Source organism: Palaemon carinicauda, chromosome 21 (genome assembly GCF_036898095.1).
Source record: "Palaemon carinicauda isolate YSFRI2023 chromosome 21, ASM3689809v2, whole genome shotgun sequence".
NCBI lineage: Eukaryota > Metazoa > Arthropoda > Malacostraca > Decapoda > Palaemonidae > Palaemon > Palaemon carinicauda.
In genome coordinates, this window is record NC_090745.1 from 51,958,165 (window position 1) to 51,985,664 (window position 27,500).

The window sequence follows — 27,500 nt, forward strand, 5'->3', positions numbered from 1 at the left end:
TTCGTAAGACATGACGCTGGCCACTGTGTCTTTTTATGGGATACTGAATATAGCAATGGTAAATTCTTATATTTTGTACACATCTATGCCCTTTTCCAAGCCGATGCCGAGGCAAACTTTCCTCAAGGAGATCGTTTTTGATTTGTGTGCTCCCCTAGTGCCACATCAGTACGACATGTCGGCGGGGAAATGTTCTAAGTTGCTCCGTCAACTAATGCTTGAAACTTTCAAGCTGAAACTTCACCCTGGACTTGACATTTGCTGTGGTCATATCAAGCTGCCGAAAAGGGTTAGATGACATAGCTGCCTATCCAAGGACGATCACAAGACAAACACAGCCTGTTTGAAGTGTCACAAACCTGTGTCTGCAGCACCAAACTGAATGTGTCCAGAATGTGTTCGATGGTTGTTCTAGGTAAGAAACTAAAAATAAATATTTGTATTTTTTACCATTCAATAATTCATAAAATTGCATATTATCAATTGTTTTTATAAAAGTTTATAATTTTCCCTGTTATTGTAAGTTTGTACCTTTATGATAACTTAATTATGATCATTATTTTATTTTTTTTAATTGCAAAATAATCTATAAACTTCATTCTAGCTACCATAATATTTCTATGCAAATCCTCGAACAATTATATAAATGAATAACTAGCTGATATTGACATGTCTTTCTTCATTTTAGGTAGCAGATTTGGCGTTACGAGGTGGTGTGGTTGGCGGCCATTTTGTGAGCATATCCGACAGATAAGCTGGCATAGCTCTATGTATTCATCTTTTTTATAAAATTTCTGATATTTTCATGCATAGATACAATGCTCAGCAATGGATATAATGATTTTTCTTGAAAAATTTCATAATAGAACTCGGCAAAAAACAAAACAAAAAATTAAATTGCCCATTTATATAATATTAAATAAAATCCAAGTGCAGATTCTTTTACACATTTTTGTTGTACAATGATAATACAATATCCTGTAAAAATTTCAGCCACTAACTATTTCATTTACCTACCCAAAAAAATTTTTTGAAAAAGAGGATAAATTTTTTTGGCCAAAAAAAAAAAATATACTTTTTATTCTCATTTCAGGAGACATTCCCTTGTGGTTCCTCCCCTCCCCCCTCTCGATCTCAGTAAAAAGTGCTCAGTTATCATAGAATAAGTGCTTAGAATAGTTTGAGTTTATTTCCCTATTTAGATTTTAAGTGAATATCTTTGTCAAGTCATGTTTTTATACTTATTTTTTTTTTATCTATTTGTAATAAATATCTATTTTGGACTTAGCTTTTATCTACTCTTTTTTTATTTTGAAGATCAGAACATTCTTTGCATTTTTTTTTTATATTATATTAGCTTGGAAATGGATTTTTTATGATTTTTTTTTTTTTGTACGGCGGGTCAAGGTCGACCCATCGATACCAATGCAAGGTGGTGAAATAACGATACCTATCCAGGGTTTAATGGATGGCGGTGAGAGAGAGATGGAGGTTTATCTCTTTTCCTATTAAAATGTGGTGATTTATCAGGTTGTATCATTTTCCCCACTACAGGTGCACTTGATAACTCAGTTTTGGTCATCATTTGAATAACCCTGTTGTTTAGGGAATTGAATTGACTCCTCCTGTGTGAAGATTTCCATTCAGTAAGTCTATGGCATCATCAATACTTTCAAATTGTTCTGCATTTCCTTCAATGTCGCTTAGCTCACGAAATCCATCCCAGTCCGCCTTGTCAAGATTCCATCGTGGCGATCTCTGTAAAGGTGGACTATTGTTGGTGTTCATAATAATTGGTGCATGATCACTAGTATGCCAATCATCTAATGTCCTCCGATCAAAATCGAGAAGGCAATTAGTGCTTGTGATTGATAGGTCAATGCACGACAAGGTCTGAACATGGAAGTGCGCGGGCTTTCCTGTATTAAGTAGTCCCACATTTTCATTTTCCACAATTGATGATATAATGTTGCCCCTTGTGTTTACTAAAATATTGCCCCATAATAGATGTCTACTATTAAAATCATTGTTGGATTACCTCTAATAAATCATTATAAGATATGTCATTAGGAGGCAAATAAAGAGAGCAAATTGTGTATTTTCTCCCTATATCAATTTATACAACCACTGCCTGCAGAGGGGTACAAATGGGTTAAGATATTTTGGGAACATCTCGGCAAATGTATGTAGGACTTCTGCCATGGCTCCTTGTTTGTTGATCATATGGTGTCCTGTAGCTAACATAATATCAAGGACATGGAGTATTAGCAAAAAGCTTGCTCTCCTGTAGATATACAACTATAAGGGAGTGCTCATGAATGAGGAGTTTGAGTTCATGTTTGCCCCTTAAACCCTGATAATTCCATTGGAATATGGAGGAGAACACTATGGATTATTATATGGAAGACATCTTGGACGAGGTCTTCCCATTGACAGTTTTGGATTTAACAATATTTCCTGTAGGCTTCTTAAGTGAGGGTCTTGATAAGTTAGGTTTTACATTACCCTCTTCAATGTTCTTTTTACCTAATTCTACAGGGGGATGGTGGACCTCAACTTGAATTTTTTATTACTTTAAGTAGTTTTCTTGTGGATCTGAAATATCAATAGACAGAACATAATATCCATTTGATGTCATAACTTTGGTGTCTTTAATGGTTGGGGTGAGAGATGGTCTCTCTCTTTTTCTATTGACAGGTGGTGATTTATCAGGTTGTGGCATTTTCCTCAAATCAGGCAAAGATATAGCATGAGAGAGGTTAGTATTATCCTTTATGATGGTTTAATGGAGGTGGGCAAAGCCTTAGTAGGTGATATTCCTGCCCTATGATGCTGCTTATTTTTCAGAGGATGACAATTTTCTTTTTTGCGTAATACTGACAGTAATAGGTTGGTTGGATGTCTCCTGTCTACTTTTTCCTCCAGATTTCAATGCTTTTGCATAGCTTGTTGATTTACTCAATAGCGTCTTGACATGCCCTACACTTATATGTTCGGTACTGAATTTATTGAGGCCAGCCTCTTCTAACTTATATTGCTGGCAGCTCCTGTCAATAGATTTATGATTCAAATTGCATATTAAACAATTGGCCTCTGGTATACATTCTCCATGGTAAACATTTGAGCAAGTACTACACATTTTTTCATTCTTGCAAGCTTTAGAAGAATGCCCAAATCTACAGCAATTAAAACATTGCACCGACTTCTGTTTAAAAGTTTGAACTTTAATCCGTTCATTTCCTATGTAAATGTGGAAAGGCACATCAGCATCCTGGAAAGTCAGGATAATAATTGATGTTCCAGGGACTATGCACAATCCACACAGTTAAAGGACACATGACCAGTATCTCTTCTTCTGTAAACTCATACAAGTCTCTATTGAAAACTACTCCCCTCCCATAACTGAAGTTTAGAGGGGGTTTCACATCCAACTTTATGGTTTCCAATCCAACTTTATGTCATCATTCTAAGTTGTCAAATTGCATAGTATAACAGACTGTGTTTATGATTTGGCACTTATGAAGAAACTGTTCCTTCCAAAAAGAGATATATCTCCCGGTGCGATGGTACCTACTTTCTTTTGAAGAAATTTACATATCTTAAAATAATTTCCTTTACTCCCTTTTGACTCAGTAATAAGCCACTTCTGTGGTTTTGGCTTTCTTTGGGAGGTTAGAACCACCTCTATATCTTTATCAATCCAATCTGCAGGTTTGTATATATCTAGATCCGTAGGTACCCCATCGCAAAGAGCACCCTTGATGTTCAAATTATTGATTTAATTTTCATAATATCACTGATTGCATTGAATGCTTCATCATGATTATCAAATGATATCCATGAATCCCATTTTTCATTTTTAAGCCCCATTCGAATTTCTTTGATATTACCATACCATGAAACAATTCAAACAGCACATCATAATTAGTTTCTATGGGAATTTGAGTGACATGAAGGATTCGCAAATTCTTTGTCACCCAAATTACTTTGTTTTTGAGGATCCGTAGCATGGTCCTATAGAGTTTCCAGGTCGTCAACAGAGGGGTTAGTTTTTAAATATGAAGCAAGCTGGGTTATCCACCTCTTATTGGAGGATGTCAGTCCTCTTACCCCATGTGGCCCAATAGGAGAAGAGGTTTCAGCGGGGACCAGTCCTCTGTTAAAGAGGGGCTGCCACTATTTAGGTGGGCATACACTGGTCAGGGGGGGAGGTAGTTAGCCCCTCCCACTAACAACTCCAATGCCTGGCATCACCACTTACCCACAAATATGTGTGGCTTATAACCAGATCACTGGAGCCCAACTTTTAACAGACTAGAGTCTGCACCCAATGGGGTCTGCTAGAGAGTGATGGCATCTAAATTTGTAGAGGTTGAAATGGCATGCCATCCATCCCACACTGCACCAAATCGAAAGTAGCAGCCAAACTATAATAAAACAAGCCAAGGTTGTCAACAAGTTCATGCCCAAGAGTAAGAGATGGAAGAATAAAATAAATAACCAGAGGGAAAAGAGAAAGTGCTGACTAATTTAGTTAGATCAACAATTAGGCACCAAGGTCCAGTAGGAAAGCAGTTCCCACTGTTCATCAGAGCCCAGCTGCTAATCCCTAAGACCTCCATCCTCGTCAAGGCTTCAGCAACTGGGTGGTTGATTTGAGGGAGAGCTCCTCTCATGCACTTGAGATAATGCCCCAGAGCTCTTCCAGGACATAGTAACAGCTGATCAGGATCAACAGTTACTTCCCAAAGACTCAAAATTTGGAAGGGGCCGAACCTAAGGTCCATTACAGCCAGATGCTGAGTCTTAGCAGTTAGCTCAGCGTTGAAACCGAGTGTAACCCGCAACCTTCTCCTTGAATGGGCGATGTCATTGAAGAGACCATGCAACTTGCTGACCTTCTTTGCAGAGGGCATGACAAGAAGGAAAACTATTTTAAGGGGGCCGGCCGGTAAGCCAATATATGGGGTATAAACAAAAAGCGCAAAATCCTGAAAAATTTCACTGACCTTCTTATGGCAATGGAGAATGCATATGCGAAATATTTTGTCAAAATGCCTTTTATTTTTATAGTTACAGGGTAATTAGTAAAAGTAACTCAATTGGACAAAAACATTGATTCCTACAAGAAAATGCAGAATTTCTTATTACCGTAAATTTTTATAATTATTACAATTTAATATAAAACAGATTGTGCGCAATAGCATCTGTATAGTCCATGAGTCACAAGACAGGAAGTTATGATTACACCCTTCAATGCTTGCACAAACCTCAGAGAGTACATGTTTGAGTTTGACCCCTGATATTCGCTCACTTTTACGTATTTTTCTTGGTTTCAGCAAAATTTTAATAATGTCAAAAAGGAAAAGACAATTTCAACATCTCATTAACATAAGGAGGAAGAAAATTTGCTCTAATAAGATTTCTAAAGTGGGTAATATCGGCGATATTACGGAGTTAGCGAAGGAGAGAGTGATGTGGATGAAGGAGGGAGCAACTCTCACCTGGCAGGAGCCTAAAAAAGCCAGATATTGAGCAAAGGGATCTTCGTTTATAATTAACTTATGATAAATAATATTGTTTTGGTTTATTATGATCCAAAAAGGAACATGAAATCCATAATAATCATGAATTATTAATAGTGTCTTTGTAACTTGTATGGTTGTTTAACTTGTATGTTGATGGAGTGGTGAGAGAGGTGAATGCTCGAGTGCTTGGACGAGGATTAAAACTGGTAGGCGAGAATGATCATGAATGGGAGGTAAATCAGTAGTTGTTTGCGGATGATACTGTACTGGTAGCAGACACAGAAGAGAAGCTTGACCGACTAGTGACAGAATTTGGAAGGGTGTGTGAGAGAAGGAAGTTGAGAGTTAATGTGGGTAAGAGTAAGGTTATGAGATGTACGAGAAGGGAAGGTGGTGCAAGGTTGAATGTCATGTTGAATGGAGAGTTACTTGAGGAGGTGGATCAGTTTAAGTACTTGGGGTCTGTTGTTGCAGCAAATGGTGGAGTGGAAGCAGATGTACGTCAGAGAGTCAATGAAGGTTGCAAAGTGTTGGGGGCAGTTAAGGGAGTAGTAAAAAATAGAGGGTTGGGCATGAATGTAAAGAGAGTTCTATATGAGAAAGTGATTGTACCAACTGTGATGTATGGATCGGAGTCGTGGGGAATGAAAGTGATGGAGAGACAGAAATTGAATGTGTTTGAGATGAAGTGTTTAAGGAGTATGGCTGGTGTATCTCGAGTAGATAGGGTTAGGAACTAAGTGGTGAGGGTGAGAACGGGTGTAAGAAATGAGTTAGCGGCTAGAGTGGATATGAATGTGTTGAGGTGGTTTGGCCATGTTGAGAGAATGGAAAATGGCTGTCTGCTAAAGAAGGTGATGAATGCAAGAGTTGATGGGAGAAGTACAAGAGGAAGGCCAAGGTTTGGGTGGATGGATGGTGTGAAGAAAGCTCTGGGTGATAGGAGGATAGATGTGAGAGAGGCAAGAGAGCGTGCTAGAAATAGGAATGAATGGCGAGCGATTGTGACGCAGTTCCGGTAGGCCCTGCTGCTTCCTCCGGTGCCTTAGATGACCGCGGAGGTAGCAGCAGTAGGGGACTCAGCAGTATGAAGCTTCATCTGTGGTGGAAATGTGGGAGGTTGGGCTGTGGCACCCTAGCAGTACCAGCTGAACTCGGCTGAGTCCCTGGTTAGGCTGGAGGAACGTAGAGAGTAGAGGTCCCCTTTTTTGTTTTGTTTCTTGTTGATGTCGGCTACCCCCCAAAATTGGGGGAAGTGCCTTTGGTATACAGTGAACCCTCGTTTATCGCGGTAGATAGGTTCCAGACCCGGCCGCGATAGGTGAAAATCCGCGAAGTAGTGACACCATATTTACCTATTTATTTAACATGTATATTCAGACTTTTAAAACCTTCCCTTGTACGTAGTACTGTTAAAAAACTACCCTTTAATGTACAGAACACTTAATGCATGTACTAACGTACCCTAAACTAAAACAGGCACAAATATTAAGGGCGACTTTATATCATGCGTTTCCCTTGTACGTAGTACTGTTAACAAACTACCCTTTAATGTACAGAACACTTAATGCATGTACTAACGTACCCTAAACTAAAACAGGCACAAATATTATATCATGCGTTTCCTAAACACGCCAAAAAGCACGATAAAAAATGGCAACCAATGTTTTGTTTACGTTTATCTCTGATTATAATGAAGAAACAAACGCATTTACACATCTGTGTATAGGTTAGTTTCTGCATCGATTATATTGATTATTCAGTACAGTATGTTGATTTGGTTATTACTAATGTTTTACTTAATTTTTCTTAGGACCTCCAAATGAAATGTTTTTCTTTATGACGCCGCCTGAAACGACGGCGTCATAAAGTACGCTCAGTAAACAAACTAAGGAATTTAACGCGTATGATGAAAGTGATAGATAATGATATTTACAGTAAAAGCATTTACAAAATATGTTATTACAAATATTATTTACCGTATCTATATAAAATCATACATACGTAGCAAAGCAGGAAAACAATCTACGAGAGAGAGAGAGAGAGAGAGAGAGAGAGAGAGAGAGAGAGAGAGAGAGAGAGAGAGAGAGAGAGAGAGTTGTTTTACATACGTAAATGTAAATTTTAAACAAAAAAAAATAGCCCCATTTCATATAAAATAGATTACAAATATTTTACTTTATCATATTACAGTAGTCTGTATAATACTGTAAAGTTCAGTACAGTATGTTGTTGTTAAAGTCGTGGCGATGAAATTCTCACGAAACAAAAACACGCCATTTGAGTACAACAGCTGATTCTCTCTCTCTCTCTCTCTCTCTCTCTCTCTCTCTCTCTCTCTCTCTCTCTCTCTCTCTCTCTCTCTCTCTCTCTCTCTCTCTCTCTTCGTGTTATACAATACTTACATTTAGATGAAGAAACTAAAATTAGTTTTCTTAGTGTCAATTAAATACGAAACGAAATAATTAGGCCGAGTCTACATCCATTGCAATCATAGCTAAAAATACGGCATCCGATTTCATCAGCAAACCACTATTTTTTGGGAAATATTTTATTCTAGAAAATTGCCACTCTTTAAATAGTTAATTGCACATTAAGAAAGCGTGTACTTTTGGTTTTAAATTTCGGGTTTGTTTTAAAAATCGAGTATTGTTGACTTCTTTTTTTTTTACTTTTGGCTGTGATTAGATCAGCTGTCATCTAGCTGCCGCTCTTGAGTGTGTACGAATACACTAACAAAGTACCATTTATACCATTTCTTAACTTATTCAAACCGTCTACAGTATACAGTTGATATTACATAAGCACCAATGTGTTATAACCTATCAAAGTTTTTTGTTTATTACATTTAAACCCCATTCTCTCTCTCTCTCTCTCTCTCTCTCTCTCTGTGGGCTACTTTTCACTACCTCCCATTCCTTACCTCTCTCTATCTCTCTAACAAATGATATCTGTGTTGCTCCTCAAAGTTTCATTTATATTGAAAATCAATCACGATTCAATTTTCCTTACTTTCTCCAGTCTCGCACCATCGGTCACATCGCGGTATATTCGATATTTCTGGAAAATCCGTGATATATGTATATACATGGGTTATGAAAAAAATCCGCGAAGTGGTGAATCCGCGATGGTCGAACCGCGAAGTAGCGAGGGTTCACTGTATGTATGTATGTAAAAATACAAAGAAAAACTTTATACGCTCGTATCTCAAAACTATACTTATTGACCTTCAAATTTTTATTTTCTCCCTTAGTTTTAAAGATATAGCATTGAAATTTAGTATATAGTTTAGAAAGAAATTTTAAAACAATCAAATAGACCTTTTTTTCCAATATTTGCTTCATATATTTTTTTCTTACTTTTTTCCTGATTTATAGGGTTTATTTTTTTTTACCACAATGAAAAAATTCATATCTAGCAAAAAATAAATTTTAGAAAAAAAAAAAATCTATATGATTGGAGGTCTACATCAGGTCCATATTAGGGTAGTAATCCCAGGTCTTGATATCAAGTATCAAGGGAGGGGATAGAATTAGAAAAACGCTCATTTTCAGGATAAAATCACCCTGGCGTCGCAAAACCGAATGTCAGAGGCAAAAATCCTATGCAGTTTGGAGAGGACCTATGTCACCTTATTAAGTAGTATGAATGTCAAAGACCTGTCCTTGAAAAACTGCATTAGCTAGCCAGCCCCCTTAAGAGTCAAGTCCTGATCTGATGCTTGGGTCAAAGGTTCCGAATGAAGCCAAGTTAGCTCACAGCTCCATATTAGCTTGTTCAATTCCATCGAGGAGGATATATCAATACCTTCGTATATAGACTTGGCTTCGGTCTGAGCGATTGCCTTTCACTTCTGAGACTGAGCAGTTTTCCTTCCCAAAGGGACTACAGTACTGTATAACAAGAACTCAGCAATCAGAGGTATAATGGCTCCGAGTGGAGAGACATCCTTCCATGACACCAACCACAAAGACTGCCTACTTTACTTGATATTCAAACATGCATTTTACCACTGGGTGTGAAAATCCTCTATGAAAGAGGAAATGTTGGATAACCTCCAGGCATGAAGTCATAAGGATGTGACCGTCTTGTGGAAGATTTCAGCATGTGGTTGAAGAATATCATGTAAGGAAGGAAGCTTCCTCAGAACCTCAGTCAGCAGAAGTAGAATATCTGGGTACAATTGTGCCTAATGCCACAATGAAGCTATCAGCCATAGACAAATTGTGTGACGATTTCACCTTCTTGGGGAGTCTCCTCATCAGGCAGAACACGAGATTTGATTGATTGATTTAAAGTTTTATGGCATCCTGACATCTAAGGTCATTGACACCAAAATCATTTATTATATATATAAAAAAAGAATATTTAATTAAAACCATAAGAATAAAGATGTCATTATAAAAGTTAAAAACTTTTCAGAAGACCTGCTTCTGAAATAAATCTAAAAATGCCGCTCGCATAGTAGGACACGTCATGTCCAAGAATCTTGGCAAGGATGAACCTGCCCTCTTCACCTCAAGCCTAAAACAGATATCTATTTCTTAAGTTGCTATAATTGGGGCATTCATTCAGCAAATGCCTCACTGTTAAAGGTACCAAAAAGTTGTCGCAATACGGTTGGTGTTGGCCCTTTAATAGAAATGTGTCAACCGAGTGTGACCAATGTGAAGACGACAAAGAGATGTCTCCCACTTTCGGGGAATCATGTTATACCTCCAAGGAGATATGACATTTGTTACATCTCATTTTATTGCCATCTAGATTATCCCAGTGCTGTTGCCAATCATTATAAAAAAATTTCTTGCTGATAGGGAGGAAATCATTACAGGGAATGAGATACCTTCTTGGTAGCAACTCAGATGCAGCATTCTTCGCCAGTAAATCTGCCTTCTCATTTCCAGACACACCTACATGTGCTGGAATCCAACAAAATTAAACCATTACACCTCTCCGTCCAGTAATAAAAAGCCATTCTAAACTCTTTAAAACTAAAGGGTTACTAAACTTTAAAACTAAAACTTAAAGGACAATCCTTGCTTCACTAAAAATGGTAAAATTACCCTTCTTCTCCAACGCTATTTTCTCAATAGCGGTTAGTATGCCATACAGTTCGAAAGTAAATATGGAAGCTGTTAGAAGAAATGCACCTTTACAATTAAAACCATTACTATGTAGGTAGTAGGTTGGCCAGGGCACCAGCCACCCGTTGAGATACTACCGCTAGAGAGTTATGGGGTCTTTTGACTGGCCAGACAGTACTACATTGGATCCTCCTCTCTGGTTACGGTTCATTTTCCCTTTGCCTACATACACACTGAATAGTCTGGCATATTCTTTACATATTCTCCTCTATCCTCATACACCTGACAACACAGATTACCAAACAATTCTTCATCACCCAAGGGGTTACTGCACTGTAATTGTTCAGTGCCACTTTCCTCTTGGTAAGGGTAGAAGACACTCTTTAGCTATGGTAAGCAGCTCTTCTAGGAGAAGGACACTCCAAAATCAAACCACTATTCTCTAGTCTTGGGTAGTGCCATAGCCTCTGTACCATGGCCTTTCACTGTCTTGGGTTAGAGTTCTCTTGCTTGAGGGTACACTCGAGCACACTCTCCTATCTTATTTCTCTTCCTCTTGTTTTGTTAAAGTTTTTATAGTTTATATAGGAGATATTTATTGTTGTTACTCTTCTTAGAATATTTTATTTTCCTTTTTTCCTTTCCGCACTGAGCTATTTTCCCTGTTGGAGCCCCTGGGCTTATAGCATACTGCTTTTCCAACTAGGGTTGTAGCTTAGTAAGTAATAATAATAATAATAATAATATGTACTCAAAATCCAACGCCAGCATCAGATGTGAAACCAATAATATATATAAAATTTGATTCCCTATGTTCTGCAACATGTTCCATAAAAAAAGATCTGGTTTCTAAGACAGTCATATTCTTTTTTACACCAATAAAATATTTACAAAAAGATATCTGAGGTAATTTACACGGAGGGGTTGATGATATGTTAAATGGAAGCACCTTACTTCTTATTATATCAAGACTATTCGATAATTGTTTCAACCAAAAACTAAAAGGTTGAAGAAGTTTTGTGTGCATCTCAAAGTATGTTGAGTGCCTTACAAGGCTTGCAGTCTGAAAGGCTAAAGAGTTAGGGAGTCTTTGAAACCTAAACCAATATCGGACAAAAGAAGATTTTCGGTAAAGGTCTAAAGTTAACTCTCCAGCATCAACAAGGGTGCTTGAGATAAGTGAGGTTCTAAAGGCTTCTGTGGTCAATCTGATACTGTATTAGTATAGTGTATAGAATCTAAAATCTTTAGTCGACTTGGGGTGGCTGAGGAGTATATTTCACACCCATAACTAATTTTTTAAAAAATTAAGGTCTTGTATAATTTTAAAGTTTTGCAGTCTGGCCCCCATGATGTATGGGACAGTACTTTTAAAAGATCCAGAGCCTCAAGACATTTAGCTTTAACACCTGTAAGTGAGGAATCCATGTAAGCCTACGATCAAAAATCAATCCTAGAAATTTAGCTTCACCTACACATGGGATCCATTGACCTTTCATCTATATATCCTGGTCTGGATGTACTCCCCAGAAACTTAAACCCATTCATATCAGCCCACTGAATAATTTTGTCAATTGAGAGTTGTAGTTTTCTCTCAACCATTGCCATTCTAGCTCCAGCAAATGATATGGAGAGATCATCTACAAAGAGTGTTGAGAGAATGTCTCGAGGAATGACAGAGGATATCCCATTTATGGCTAGTGCAAATAAGGTTACACTCAGCACACTACCCTGGAGAACTCATTGTTCCTGACATTTGTCCTAATCCTTGTATGCGAAATATTTGTTTTATACTGTACAGTGAGATTAATGACCTTTTTAAGAGTACTGTACTATGACTGTCACAAATGGTAGGGCTCAATCACTGAACTGTTATACATGACGTGTCCCTAGTTTCATAAGGTAATGTGTTGAGACCCTATTGGTGACAGTATATTTCCATCACAGTGGAGAATTCCACAAAACCTAACAATTCAGCATATTGGTAGAGCAACATTGCATCTTACTTGCCGAGAGTTAAGCAGTACCATTCAAGTGATCGTTAGACAAGGTACTCACCTGAGAGTAGTGGCTGTGCACAATTGTATTCACAAACCTTTTTGTAATAGAGTGAAAAAAACCTATGTTCTGATGTCTCATTATCCGTTGACATGGGAAATAATTGGTGCAGGCGTACAAATATTGTCTGTTCATGTATGCTGTGAGCAAAGATGTTCTTTAACCCGGTAAAATAAAAGTTCAAGATGCCCTGATACGCGAGAAATAACATGGCAGACGCTGCTGCTGCGGGAGGTGAAAACACAGGAGCAGTTAGTTTTAGTGATGTTGATGAAGAATATAGATGAGAGTAACGAACGCGGGACTTACAAAATAAGTTAGATAACCTAGCCAAGTTAATGAACAGATTCCTAGTTGAACGAGAAGAGGAACGGCCCTCAACCACAGCATATCGGACGTATATGAACGCAGTTCAAACGCAAACAAGTGAAAGTACACATGCACGACCAAGTGAAGATAATGTCGTAGTTCAAAAATTGCCAGAACACCAGGCAAGTGTTAGGCCTTTTGATGATCAGCGGCCCAACGAAGGATTTCAATCGATCAAAGTGTTTTTGAGACTTTGAAATAGCCATATATGGGAGGTCAGAAAGAATAAAAGAAATTCAAGTACAGTAATACCTCGACATACGAGTGTCCCAACATACGAAAAATTTGAGATACAAAGTTTCTAGCAAATTTTTGCCCCGAGATACAAGAAAAATTTGAGATACAAGGATACAAGACGGTTCCCTATGCAACCGCTAGGTAGCCGAGTGTGTGATAGACTGCTCACATGGACAGCATCGCTCACTCTTTCCCGTCCGATCTCTGTCGCGTGAAGTTATCTCCGAGCATCGGCCGTAGTATTTGCCTTTTTTACGTGTTTTTGGCATTAATACAGAATTAAGTGAATAAGCAATGGGTCCAAACCAAGCGAGTGCAAAAAAGGGTAATGAAAAGAAAAAGCATATGATGACAATCGAAATAAAGCATGAAATAATTGAAAAACATAAGTGGTGTACGAGTGACTGAGCTGGCTCGCCAATATGAGAGGAGTACATCAGCAATATGTACCATCCCCCAGCAGAAGGATGCTATAAAGAATACCAAGCCTTCCAAAGGACTAACAATCCTTTCCAAGCTGTGCAGTGATATTAATGATGAAATGAAAAGGCTTCTTTTAATATGGATAAAGTTGAAACAGTTGGCGGGAGATAGCGTGACCGAGACGATCATCTGTGAAAAGGCTAGCGGAATCTACGATGACTTGAAAGGAAAGCAAGCAGCTGAGAGAAGATAGACTTCGACACCAGCGGAAACCTTTAAAGCTAGGCATGGTTGGTTGGATAATTTCAAAAAACGGACAGGGATACACTCGGTTGTGAGGCATGCATGGGAAAGCAGCATGTTCCGACTCGAAAGCCGCGGCAGATTATGTCAAAACCTTTGCCTCAGTTATCGCAGAACTAGGATAAATCCCCCAACAAGTGTTCAACTGCAATGAAACTGGCCTTTTCTGGAAGAAAATGCCCAGGAGGACATTCATCATGGCATAGGAGAAGAGACTACAGGGCCATAAACCCATGAAGGACCGGTTAACTCTGGCCTTGAGTAACAAAGCCAGCGGTGACTGTAAGGTAAAGCCACTACTGGTGTAACATTCTGAAAACCAACGTGCATGTTGTGGCGCGCTAATGCTAAGGCTTGGGTTAAGCAGCATTTCTTTACAAAATGGGTTAATCTGTGTTTTGGTCCGGCAGTCAAAAAATATTTGGCCAAGAAAAGCCTGCCAATGAAATGTCTCCTGGTCCTCGACAATGCCCCTGGTCACCCTCCTGGTCTCGAAGAGGACATTCTTGATGAGTACAGGTTCATCAAGGTCCTTTATCTCTCACCCAACCCCACGCCACTCCTCCAGCCCATGGACCAACAAGTAATTTCTAACTTTAAAAAACTGTACATAAAGTATTTATTGAAGAAATGCTTCGATATCAAAGACAACACCAATCTCATCCTTTTGTGAATTTTGGAAGGAACATCTCAAAATCATCCATTGCTTAAAAATTATTGACTATGCATGGCAGGGTGACACACGAAGAACTCTTAATTCCGCATGGAAGAAATTGTGGCCAGCGTCCGTCGCTGAGAGGGACTTTGAAGGGTTCGATACCCCACACCCTGACGAACCAGAACCTATTGTGGTGGATGAAATCGCGTTTCTTGGAAAGTCCATGGGGCTGGAGGTAGATGAGGCAAACGTGAACGACCTTGTCGAGGAGCATCAAGAAGAGCTCACGACACAGGAATTGATCGAGCTCCAGGAGATGCAACATTCGGAGGTGTTGCAGGAGCTCAATAGTGAGGAGGAGGTAGAAGAGGAAGACCGCCTTTCTACGAAGGAAATCAGAGACATGTAAGCGAAGTGGCAGTTGATTTCTGATTTCATGGAAAAGAGGAACCCAGACAAGTTGGCGTGCGGTCGTGCGTTAGACTTTTGTGACGACACTTGTGTACGTTATTTTCATAACATTTTGAAGGGGAGACAAAAGACAACATCCCTAGATAGGTTCCTTTTAAAAAGGCCGGCAAAAAGTGAAGGTGAAACCGAGTCAAAAAGCGAGACAAAAAGAGCCAAGCTGGAAGAAGTAAAGTAAAAAAATGATAATGAAAACAAAATTAGAATTAAGTTTAGTGTAACGTAAGATTAAGATTTATTTTTAAGTCTGTGTACAGTAAGCTAATTTCACTCAAGTTAAATTTAAAGTTTTAGTTACGTTACGTGGTGTTACAAAAGTGTAGCGTACCGAACGTATTACCGTCAAGTCTCTCTCCTCCCCTTTCTCTCTCCCTCCTCCGCACACATCGCCGTTAGCCACTACCGTCTGTCTTGAAGGTAAGAACTCCATAATAACGTCACATTTTATTGCAGATCATAACCAGTACATAGGTATTTGTTATTTTGTGGGTGTAGGTTGTGAATTAGAACAATCAAAAACATGTTTTTCCACTGTAATATACTGTTTTTAGGTGTTTTTTCAAGAGGGTGGAATGGATTAATTTTTCTTTAGTTATTTTATATGGGAAAAATTAATCCGAGATACGAGCGAAATGACATACGAGCTCAGGTCCCGGAACGCATTAAGCTCGTATCTCAAGGTATTACTGTACAGTAATTAGGTTGCTAGAATATGCTCCGGCAATGGAGGTAATGTGTTGGCCACAAGAGAAATTAAGACGTTATACTGAAATAAAGACATTTAATTGAGATATATGCCTTACCCGATGCCAGAAAGGGGGGCATGAAAGAAAATTACAAACCAAAAGAGCGAGACAGTTCTCAGTTTTGCGACTCGCATTTTTCGAGATTGTGATTCGTTTGCTACACAGATGGCCAACCTCCCATTAGATGATAAAGGCAATTGCCCGTAAACATATTCGCAGATTAGTAAACCCGTATTTATTTGGTTATTTCTTTGATGAAAATCACTCGTTAGCAGATGTAGTGATAGCGATACAAAACATTCTAGACAGATTCCCAGAATAAAAAATGACTGAGAATAACTACCCCAATTCTGAGAAGGTGGGAGCCATGAGAGGCACTCACTAGCCCCCAAAGCGGGAGAGGGGAGAACGCAGTCAGTAGGTGAGAAGAGTCTTCAGATGTTGGCAGTGTGGAGAAGAGGGGCACCAAAGAGTGGAGTGCCCCACCCAAGGATCCCCCCGCTGTCAAACTTGTCAGGCCTACGACCATCTATCTCGAGTGCCCAGCAAAAAACGCCAAGGGCAGGTGGGCTGTGGCACACTCACACTACACCCCGCCCAACATCCGAGGAAAAGGAAACAGAGAAAGGGGGAGACGAGGGAGATCGATGTTCCCCCCCAGCATGACATCAGAAGCAACAGCCAAGGCAACAGTGAGAGTGACTACGATGGACTCGGTAGAGCAAGCACTGGGACCTCCATCGGTAACCCCGACCTCACCCCCGCAGCACTAGGGACAGGAGCAGGGAGCAGCGGTATTGCTGGCGTGGTTGTTGGCACATGCCCCACATATCGTAATGGGCGGCTAGGAATGTTAGCAGGCAGGATTGACCTACCAGATAAGTCCATTTGAGCGCTGATTGACACAGGAGCCAGGGTTTCGCCGACTGAAAAAGGATTATCCTCAAACCCACTACAGTCAGCAGCATCCATCATCCTCAACACGCCAGGAGGAAATAAACTACATGCAAGGCATAGAATGATCGTCAACTTTAAGGTAGGATCTGTGAAGTTTTCACATGATTTTTTTTGTCTTGCCCACCTTAGGAATTCCAGGAATCGAGGCTATAATTTGGTTAGATTTTATTAATAGTACAGTAATCAAATATGCATTTGCAGGGAAAAAGATAGATTATCAGTAAAAGCAGGAGGGTGCATTATGCCGATAGAAAGTCATGAGAGTAAGTGCTTGTGTGGGAACGGAGAGACGATTAAGTAAGGTAACAGCTGTACCTGAAAGAGGAGAAGTTTTGCCTCCCCTGACACTTACAAGCACATCAGTGACCCCGTTTCAGCCTCTCCCGGAGGGAACCAAGGTCGTAGTTAAACCCCATGAGAGATGGGCACATGTATTCTTAGAGGGCTTGTCAGAAATAAAAGAGAACAGAGCTAATATAACGATAGTTAATTTGTCAAATAAGAGAGTTGTGTTAGGAAGTAATTCAATGTGTGAATTAGTTATGTGAAATTGCTAATAATGGGATGTTGGGAGCCACAACTCTAGCTTGCACAGACGAATGCACTCAGCACTTGATTATGCAAGCTTGAAAACTATGTCCTCAAGAATATCAACCTGTAGTTAGTAACATTGTAAATAATTATTCCGGTGTAATTGCAATTGGAGACGAGCCACCCGGGAGGATTGATCAATTTCCCTTTAGAATTGAAACTCGGTAGGCGGAACTGATCAGGTCAAGGCCTTATAAGGTACCCATTCATTTCCAGGGAGAGATAGAAAGGGAAATTAGCAAATTAAGGGAACAAGGGATTATCGAGGAGAGCGAATCCCCTGGGCTTCTCCAATTGTAGCTGTTAGGAAAAAGGATGGCTTGGTGAGTGTGTTGATTATAGGAAGTTGAATGCAGTCACAAAGGCTAATGCATTTCCACTGCCCTCGATCGAAGAATTACTTGTGAAGGTACGGGATAGTAAATATTTTACACCTATCGATTTAAAATCTGGATACTATCAAATACCCATTCAGGAAGACAGTAAATGTAAAATGGCATTTATAGCAAAAGATCAACTATTTCAGTTCAATTTTCTTCCTTTCGGTGTTAAAAATGCTCCAAGTCATTTTTCTAGAGTAATGATGGCAACTTTGTCTTCCTTAACTGGCCATAATGTTCTTGTTTATTTAGACGATATCATAATTATAGGGAAAACGGCTAAAGAACATAATAATGTTTGTAAAGTTTTAGGAGTACAGTGAACCCTCGCTACTTCGCGGTTCGACAATCGCGGATTCACCACTTCGCGGGGTTTTTCCATAACCCATATATATATACATATCGCGGATTTTCCGGAAAATTCGAAAATACTGCGAAATCTGAAGACCCCCAAATACGATATTTTGTTACCTGTAATTCCATTAATACTGTAATTAGTAATATCTGCTCTTACTGATTGTTCATTGCATTACATATGATATATAATTCAGCACAGAAAGAAATAAAACACGAAAAGAGAATGTGATCATACGATAATTCAGTACGTAGTAAAATTAAATCGAACATGAAACGCAAATCAGATGCAGTCATACCATATTAGAATGGTGTGTTCTGTAATGGATGTGCTTCTTTTCCATGAATCTTTTGTATGTATACGTACGTAGTACAGTACTGCATCCAATAATATTCTTTGTTGCAAAAATCACATTTCGAATAAGCGTACGAGAGAGAGAGAGAGAGAGAGAGAGAGAGAGAGAGAGAGAGAGAGAGAGAGAGAGAGAGAGAGAGAGAGAGGCGTAAAATAGCATACGTAAATTTTTATTATTATTGTTATTATTATTATTATTGTTGTTGTTGTTAATAAAATTATTATTGTTATTATTATTATCATTATTATTATTATTATTACTGTACAGTATTATTATCATTATTTATTATTATTACGGTATTGTACTTAATCTACGTACGTTCAGTATGCGCGGGGCATCTTCTATGAGTAACCAACGCATCATAGTACTGTAAGACGGGTTGTGATTGGTTCAAGCGCTGATAGATGACGAATCAGAACTCAAGTTTTGTTATCTAGCCTGTGATTGGTGTTTTGCCCGCATCTTCTACCCGCAGCATCAAAGTTCTCGCGGGGCTGGATCGTTCACTTTCTCTTACCGCGTATCATTGAGTAGACGTTCTTAAGTTTGTGAAGTTTAATCTGTGCTGTGTGCGACCTTTTTAAGTTGAACTTTTTGTTACAGTACTGTACGTAAATCCTACTGTAATGGCTCCCAAGCGTTCTGCTTCTCTTAAGGCTGGTAGTGAGCCTAAACGCCACCGAAGGATGATGACGATAGCTGAGAAGGTTACGCTTCTCGACATGTTAAAAGATGGTAGAAGTTACGCGGCCGCCGGCCGCCATTTTGGCATCAACGAATCCACCGTTCGCTATATCAAAAAGGACGAGGCGAACATTAGAAAGACGGCTGCAATCACCTTTAGCAGATCAGCGAAGCGAGTCGTTACAACGCGTAATAAAACGATCGTACGCATGGAAGGTGCTTTAGCTGTGTGGATTGCCGACTGCCGGAAGAAGAACATAGCGTTGGATACGAACACCATCCAAACAAAGGCTTTGAGTTTATATGAGAATTTTGCTGCAAAGGAACCTAAAGACGACGACGGCAACCATGCTGAAGATGATGATGATGCAGATGATCCTCAACCAGGGACATCCACTGATTCCCAGCCTCAGAAACGTTTTTCCGCAAGCAAAGGATGGTTCGCGAAGTTTCAGAAACGCTTCGCCCTGAAAAGCGTTTCCCTGCATGGGGAGTCTGCTTCCGCTGACACTGCCGCTGCTGAAACTTACGTGAACCAGACGTTCAAGAATATTATCGCCGAAGGTGGATACAAGCCGGAACAAGTCTTTAATATGGATGAGACTGGCTTGTTTTGGAAGAGAATGCCGTCGCGAACTTTCCTGTTCAAAGAGGAAGCCAAAGCCTCTGGCTTTAAGGCATTCAAGGATCGCGTTACCCTCGTGATGTGTGGCAATGCTGCTGGATTTTTGTTAAAGCCGGGGCTTATTTATAAGTCGAAAAATCCTCGCGCTTTGAAAAATAAAAATAAGAATCTCCTTCCCGTGTACTGGATGCATAATCAAAAAGCATGGATTACGAAGATGCTGACCTCCAACTGGTTCCATCAGTGTTTTATCCCGCAAGTCAGCAAATATCTCGTAGAGAAGGGCTTGCCATTCAAGATCCTTCTCCTTATGGATAACGCTGGTGGACACGCAACTGACCTGTCGCATGAGGGCATTCAGGTTGAGTTCCTGCCACCCAACACCACGTCATTAATTCAACCGATGGACCAGGGGGTTATCAGGGCGTTCAAGGCCCTCTACACGAAGAATACCTTGGCGGACCTCGTTGCGTGTGTGGATGCTGCCCAAGATGACGAGGATGAAGATTTCAACTTGAAGGAGTACTGGCGGCAGTACACCATAGCCACGTGCCTGCAGAATATTCAGAAGGCACTTCAAGAGATGAAACCTGCAACCGTGAATGCGAGCTGGAAGAAGTTGTGGCCCGATATTGTTTACGACGACAAGGGATTTACTCCGTCGGAAATCCAACACTCTGCAATACGGAAATCTGTGCAGTTGGCTGCCATAATTGGAGGTGACGGGTTTGGCGACATGACGACTGAAGACGTCGACGAGTTGTTGGACTGCCATTCCCAGCCCCTAACTGACGCAGACCTCGAAGACCTGACGAAATCGGCAAGTGAGGAAGAGAGTGATACCCAGGAAGAGACCCAAGAAAATGTCGAAGAAACGGGCTTAACATTAGAACAGCTTGCCAAGTTCTGCAACCATATCAAGGAGGCGAAAGAAATGTTACAAGAGTGGGACGAGGATATGGTTCGCTCGATGCAATTCTCCAACAAGGTTGATGACATCATGACTCCCTACAGGATGCTCTTGGATCGAAAAAAGAAGCAGTGGCAACAACTTCCGATCACAATGTTCTTCCAGCCTCGCAAAAAAGAGCCAGTTCCTCCTGCTAGTACGCCTTCGGAAGAAATTGAAGAAGTTTCCCAGGAAGAAGTTGAAGAGGTGTCCCAGGAAAAGACACCTCCGTCTGAAGAGACGTAAAATACTATTATTGACTGCACAGTAGAACACATCATCAGCTTCATCATCATCATTTCTACTGTGCAGCAAATTCATCGCCATCACCATTCAAGTTTTTCTTCAACTTCTTTCGTGGTGAGTACAGTAACAATCTTTATTTTTTACTTTAATATTCTTACTGCCTGTTTTATAGTTTAGTAATGTACGTACTGTATGCATTAAGTTAAAGGGAAGGTTTTAAAAGTCTACATGTTGTAACCTATCATATTTTTTTTGTTTAAAATTTACATTTACGTACGTAAAACAATCTCTCTCTCTCTCTCTCTCTCTCTCTCTCTCTCTCTCTCTCTCTCTCTCTCTCTCTCTCTCTCTCGTAAATTGTTTTCCTGCTTTGCTACGTACAATACTGTATAATTTATATTTGTAAGGTAACATATTTTGTAAATGCTTTTACTTTAAATACTGTATGTACTGTATCATTATTTATCACTATCATCATGCGCGTTAAATGCCTTGTTTGTTCTGAGCGTGGTTGTTTACTGAGCGTACACGCCGTCGTTTCAGGCGGCGTCATAAAGAAAAAGATTTCATTTGGAAGTCCTAAGAAAAATACGTAAACTAAAACATTGGTAATAAAAAAATCAACATACAGTACTGTATAATCAATATACAGTAATCGATGCAAAAACTAACCTATACATATATGTGTACACTAAATGAGTTTGTTTCTTCATTATGATCAGAGATGAACGTAAACAAAACATTGGTTGCCATTTTTTATCATGCTTTTTAGGTGTTTAGGAAACGCATGATATAAAATCGCCTTTAATATTTGTGCCTGTTTTAGTTTAGGGTGCTGTAGTACATGCATTAAGTGTTCTGTACATTAAAGGGTGGTTTGTTAACAGTACTACGTACAAGGGAAGGTTTTAAAAGTCCGAATATACATGTTAAATAAATAGGTAAATATGATGTCACTACTTCGCGGATTTTCACCTATCGCGCCCGCGTCTGGAACCTATCTACCGCGATAAACGAGGGTTCACTGTATTGCGACATATGAAAATAAATTAGTCAGTGTAAATTTTTCTGCAAACAGGTTGAATTTTTAGGTCATTTAATAACCCCAGAAGGTATCCAACCCTACCCAGGTAAAGTAGAAGCTATTAGAGATTTCCCCAGGCCACATACCCCTAAGGAAGTAGCTGCTTTTCTTTGGCTCACTGGATATTACCGTAAATTCATAAGAGGTTTTGGAGAGATAGCAAGACCCCTAGATGCTTTAAAGAAACAAAAAGTAATAAATTGGGGAGTGGAAGAAGAAAGGGGCTTTAACCATTTTATAGCTGCCTTAACTAGTAATGACTTACTCACATATCCTAGATTTGATGGCCCATTTTTAGTTATCACAGATGCGAGTAGCGTAGCTATTGGTGGTGTAATTTCTCAACAAGATGATAAGGGTAGAGAGCGAACTATTTGTTTTGCTTCCAGGGCACTAAAAGGGGCAGAAAAGAATTATAGTACATTCGATCGAGAGGCACTGGCTATTATTTGGGTTCTAGAGAGGCATCAGTTCTTTTGATTAGGTCACCCGACTGAGTTGCAAAGTGATCATCGCCCATTACGTGATTTATTTTACAAAGGAGACTTGGCATCTAGACAAGCGAGATGGATTGAAAGATTGTTAGAATTTAATAAAAAGGAGTTTCACCACATAAAAGGTAAAGCTAACTAGGTAACTGATGCCCTCTCTAGAGGTGCAGTAATAGGAGTAACAACTAGGGCACAAAAGAGGAACGAAGAACGAAACCACAATATAGAAGACCCCCATCAAAATAGAGAACAGGATATGAATTCACGCGAGAAGCAATCAGAAAATGTGTTCCCCGAGCGATAGAGAAAGTGAGTTAGAGATGTTGAAGAGAGAGAGAGATGGAGATAGTAAACGTTAATACGTGTGGGTGTCCAGAATGAGCGCCCTGATGATGCAGGTGTGATTGACTTGGGATGTTGGGACATAAAGGAAGTTCGAGAAGGACAGAAAAAAAGAGGAATGCATGGAAAGAGTGCGAGCAGTGATTAAAGGGGAATCAGAGAGTTATCCATCATTTCTGAATGTGCCTCGTGAGAATTTTTTTATATTGATATCTTATATTGTGCTTACGAGAAGAAGGGAGGAGAATTTTGACAGGTAGTTCTTCCTCTTTAATTAATCGAGCCATCCACATTGTACATGCAAGTATGTATGCAGGGCACTTAGATATTGATAGAACATTAAGGAGAGCACGAGAATCCTTCTTTTGATTAGGAATGAAAAAATCTATAGAAAATTATATAAAATGTCATTCTTGTAACTATTTCAACATCCATACATATACCAAGGCACTTCCACCAATTTTGGGGGGTAGCCGACATCAAACATGAAAAAAGGGGACCTTTCCTCTCTACATTCCTCCCAGCCTGACAAGGGACTCAACCGAGTTCGGCTGGTACTGCTAAGGTGACACAGCCCACTCTCCCCCGTTATCCACCATAGATGAAGCTTCATAACGCTGAATCCCCTACTGCTGCTACCTCCGCGGTCATCCAAGGCGACCGAAAGAAGCAGCAGGGCCTACCGGAACTGCGTCACAGTCGCTCGCCATTCATTCCTATTTCTGGCACTCTCTTTTGCCTCTGTCATGTCTATCCTCCTATCACCCAGAGCTTTCTTCACTCCATCCATTCACCCAAACCTTGGCCTTCCTCTTGTAATCTCCCAGCAACTCTTGCATTCATCAGCTTCTTTAGCAGAGAGCCATTTTCCAGTCTCTCAACATGGCCAAACCACCTCAACATATTCATATCCACTCTAGCTGCTAACTCATTTCTTACACCCGTTCTCACCCTCAATACTTCATTTTTAACCCCATCTACTCGATATACACCAGCCATACTCCTCATACATTTCATCTCAAACACATTCAATTTCTCTCTCAGTCACTTTCACTCTCCAAAACCCCGATCCATACATTACAGTTGGTACAACCAATTTCTCATACAGAACTCTCTTTACATTCATGCCCATCTCTCTCTTCTTTACCACTCCCTTCACTACCCCAACACTTTGCATCCTTCATCCTCCTTCCACTCCACAATTTGCTGCAACAACAGACCCCAAGTACTTAAACTGATCCACCTCCTCAAGTAACTCTCCATTCAACATGTCATTCAACCTAGCAACACCTTCCCTTCTCGTACATCTAATAACCTTACTCTTACACACATTAACTCTTAACTTCCTTCTCTCACATACCCTTCCAAATTCTGTCAGTAATCGGCCAAGCTTCTCTACCACGACTGCAACCAGTAAAGTATTATCCGCAAATAACAACTGATTTACCTCCCATTCATGATCCTTCTCATCTACCAGTTTCAATCCTCGTCCAAGCACTTGAGCATTCACCTCTCTCCCCACTCCATCAACATACAAATTAAACATCCATGGCGACATTACACATCTCTGTCTCAGCCCCACTCTGACCAGAAACCTATCGCTCACTTCATTTCCTATCCTAAAACATGCTTTACTACCTTTGTAAAAACTTTTCACTGCTTGCAGCAACCTTCCACCAATTCCATATAACCTCATCACATACCACATTGCTTCCCTATCAACTCTATCATACGCTTCTCCAGATCCATAAACGCAACATACACCTCCTTTACTTTTTGCCAAATATTTCTCGCATATCTGCCTAACTGTAAAAATCTGATTCATACATCCCTTACCTCTTCTAAAACCCCCTTGTACTTCTTAGATTGCATTCTTTGTTTTATCCTTTATCCTATTAATCAGTACTCTACCATACACTTTTCCAGACACACTCAACAAACTAATAACCCTTGAATTACAACACTCACGCACATCTCCCTTACACTTATATAGTGGTACAATACAGGCACAAACCCAATCTACTGGTACCATTGACAACACAAAACCACGTTAAACAATCTCACCAACCATTCAAGTACAGTCATCCCCCTCCCCTTCAACATCTCAGCTCTCACACCATCCATACCAGGTGCTTTTCCTACTCTCGTCTCATCTAGTCCTCTCCTCACTTCCTATCTTGTAATCTCTCTCTCATTCTCATCTCCCGTCACTGGCACCTCAACACCTGCAACAGCAATTATATCTGCCTCTCTATTATCCTCAACATTCAGTAAACTTTCAAAATATTCCACCCACCTTTTCCTTCCCTCCTCTCCTTTTATCAACCTTCCATTTCCATCTTTCACTGTCTCTTCAATTCTCGAACCAGCCTTCCTTACTCTCTTCACTTCTTTCCAAAACTACTTCTTATTCTCTTCATATGAATGACCCAATCCCTGACCCAACCTCAGGCCAGCCGCCCTCCTTACCTCACTTACCTTGCTCTTTACTTCCACATTTTTTTCTCTATATCTTTCATACTTCTCTACACTAATACTCTGCAGCCATTCTTCAAATGCCCTCTTTTTCTCTTCCACTTTTACCTTCACTCCTTTATTCCACCATTCACTGCCCTTCCTCATGCTGCTTCCAACAAACTTCTTGCCACACACATCACTTGTAATCTCAACAAAATTTTCTTTCACAAACTTCCACTCCTCTAAATTACCAGTTTCTTTTACTTTCACTTCGTCATATGCCATTTTCATCCTTTCTTGATACTCACTTTCTACCTCCGCTTTTATCAACTCTTCAACCATCACTAGCTCCTTTTTACATCCCCCCACTCTTTTGCTACAGCAAATTTTGCTTCCACCAAAAAATTATCAGACATACCGCTAGCCATACCCCTGAACACGTGCACGTCTTTCAATCTTCCAAACATTCTTTTAGTTATTAACACATAATCCTTTTATGCCATGTCTACCACTCTTCCATTTGCCACTCTTACCCATGTATACTCGTTTTTATATTTCTTTCTCAACACTGTACTGGAAGCCAGAAAGTGGTTTGTGATTCCTATTAAATTCTATAGGGTGCCTAGGGATGTGGTAGGACCATTTCCTACTGGTTTAACATGAGTATATATGTGTATTTGTGGATACAAAATAAATGATTGAACGAACAAAGGTAGCTCTCCTCGTAATCCCAAATCATGAATGGTTTTAAGTATACCATATCTCCATGCGGTGTCATATGCCTTCCGAAGGTCAAAACAGACTGTTACATGGTGTTGTTTGGAAGCAAAGGCTCCACAAATAGAGAACTCACGTCGTATCAACACATCAATCCACACTGGACGGGTGATAAAATGCCCTTCTTTTCAAGGTACCACACCAGTCTTGCATTGACCATCTTCTCCATGATTTTACATAGACAAGATGTCAATGCAATTGGTCGATAGTTTGCGGCTAAAAATATGTCCTTACCAGGTTTTAAAAAGGTTAAAATAATGGCTAGTTCCCAAACACTTAGATAACTATGATCATGCCATATTCTATTAATAATGCTTAAAATAAATAACTTTGTATTAAAAACTACATGTTTAATCCTTGCATATGGAATTCCATCGGGTCCAGGGGCTGTATCATTTTATGTAGCAAGTGGGAAATCAAATTCTCTTCCAGTACAAAGAAAACAAGACTCTTCCCTTCCTGTCGCAAAATTCAACATTTTCTTTTCTTCAATGCTCCTATACTGGTGACCAGGAGCTGCTTCACACTTGCATGATACATTTGAAAAATTATCAGCCCAGGGCATTGCTAACATCAGTTGGTTCAGTCACATACTGACCGTTCACCTTCAACACTTCAACTTTGAAATTCCCTGATGTAAATGGGTTGCAAAACCATTATTATTCCTATGAAGTTTGTATAGATTAAACATTGGAAAACCATCTGGAGACCATTTAGGATATGGTCTGTGAGAACTTCCCATTAATTTCTAGACATATCCAGTCTAGAATTCTAATTAGGATATACATTTTAATTTTGTTGACTTATCTCTTTCCATCGATGGCATTTCACTTTCGTCAGCGTGTGGGTATCAGTAATATGAACATCAGGGGGATTCATGATAATAAATGGAATTCTAATAACATTTTTTTTTATTTCTAAACTCACTGATGTTCATATATATATATATATATATATATATATATATATATATATATATATATATATATATATATATATATATATATATATATATATATGCCCACCTGTGTCCCCACTGACTTGTGATGTCAAAGAATACTTGCAAATTCTAAACTGAAGGATGGATTACTATTAGTGTTACTTGCAATTAACCACTAAATTGTCCTATTACTTTATTGGGGGGCTTGTATTTTTTAAAAGAAAGAAAATGGGCAAAGTTTTCAAAAATTTCGAGGGTGTTAAAAAAAAACGAGCTTCTGGAGAAGCAGCAATATGAACATTGGAAGAGTATTTAAACATAAAATCCTCAAAATCCTATTTATTCTCATAGAATTCAGTAAATCTTTGGCAGAGAATATGACAATAAACTGCT

General features: G+C 39.5%; 1 protein-coding gene across 2 annotated transcripts in view; it reads right to left on the reverse strand.

The window, feature by feature from the left end:
* The window catches only part of LOC137615276 (gamma-tubulin complex component 4-like), an 818,550-nt gene that overhangs the window by 443,263 nt on the left and 347,787 nt on the right, over positions 1-27,500 (reverse strand). The gene's annotated exons all lie outside the window — the stretch shown is intronic.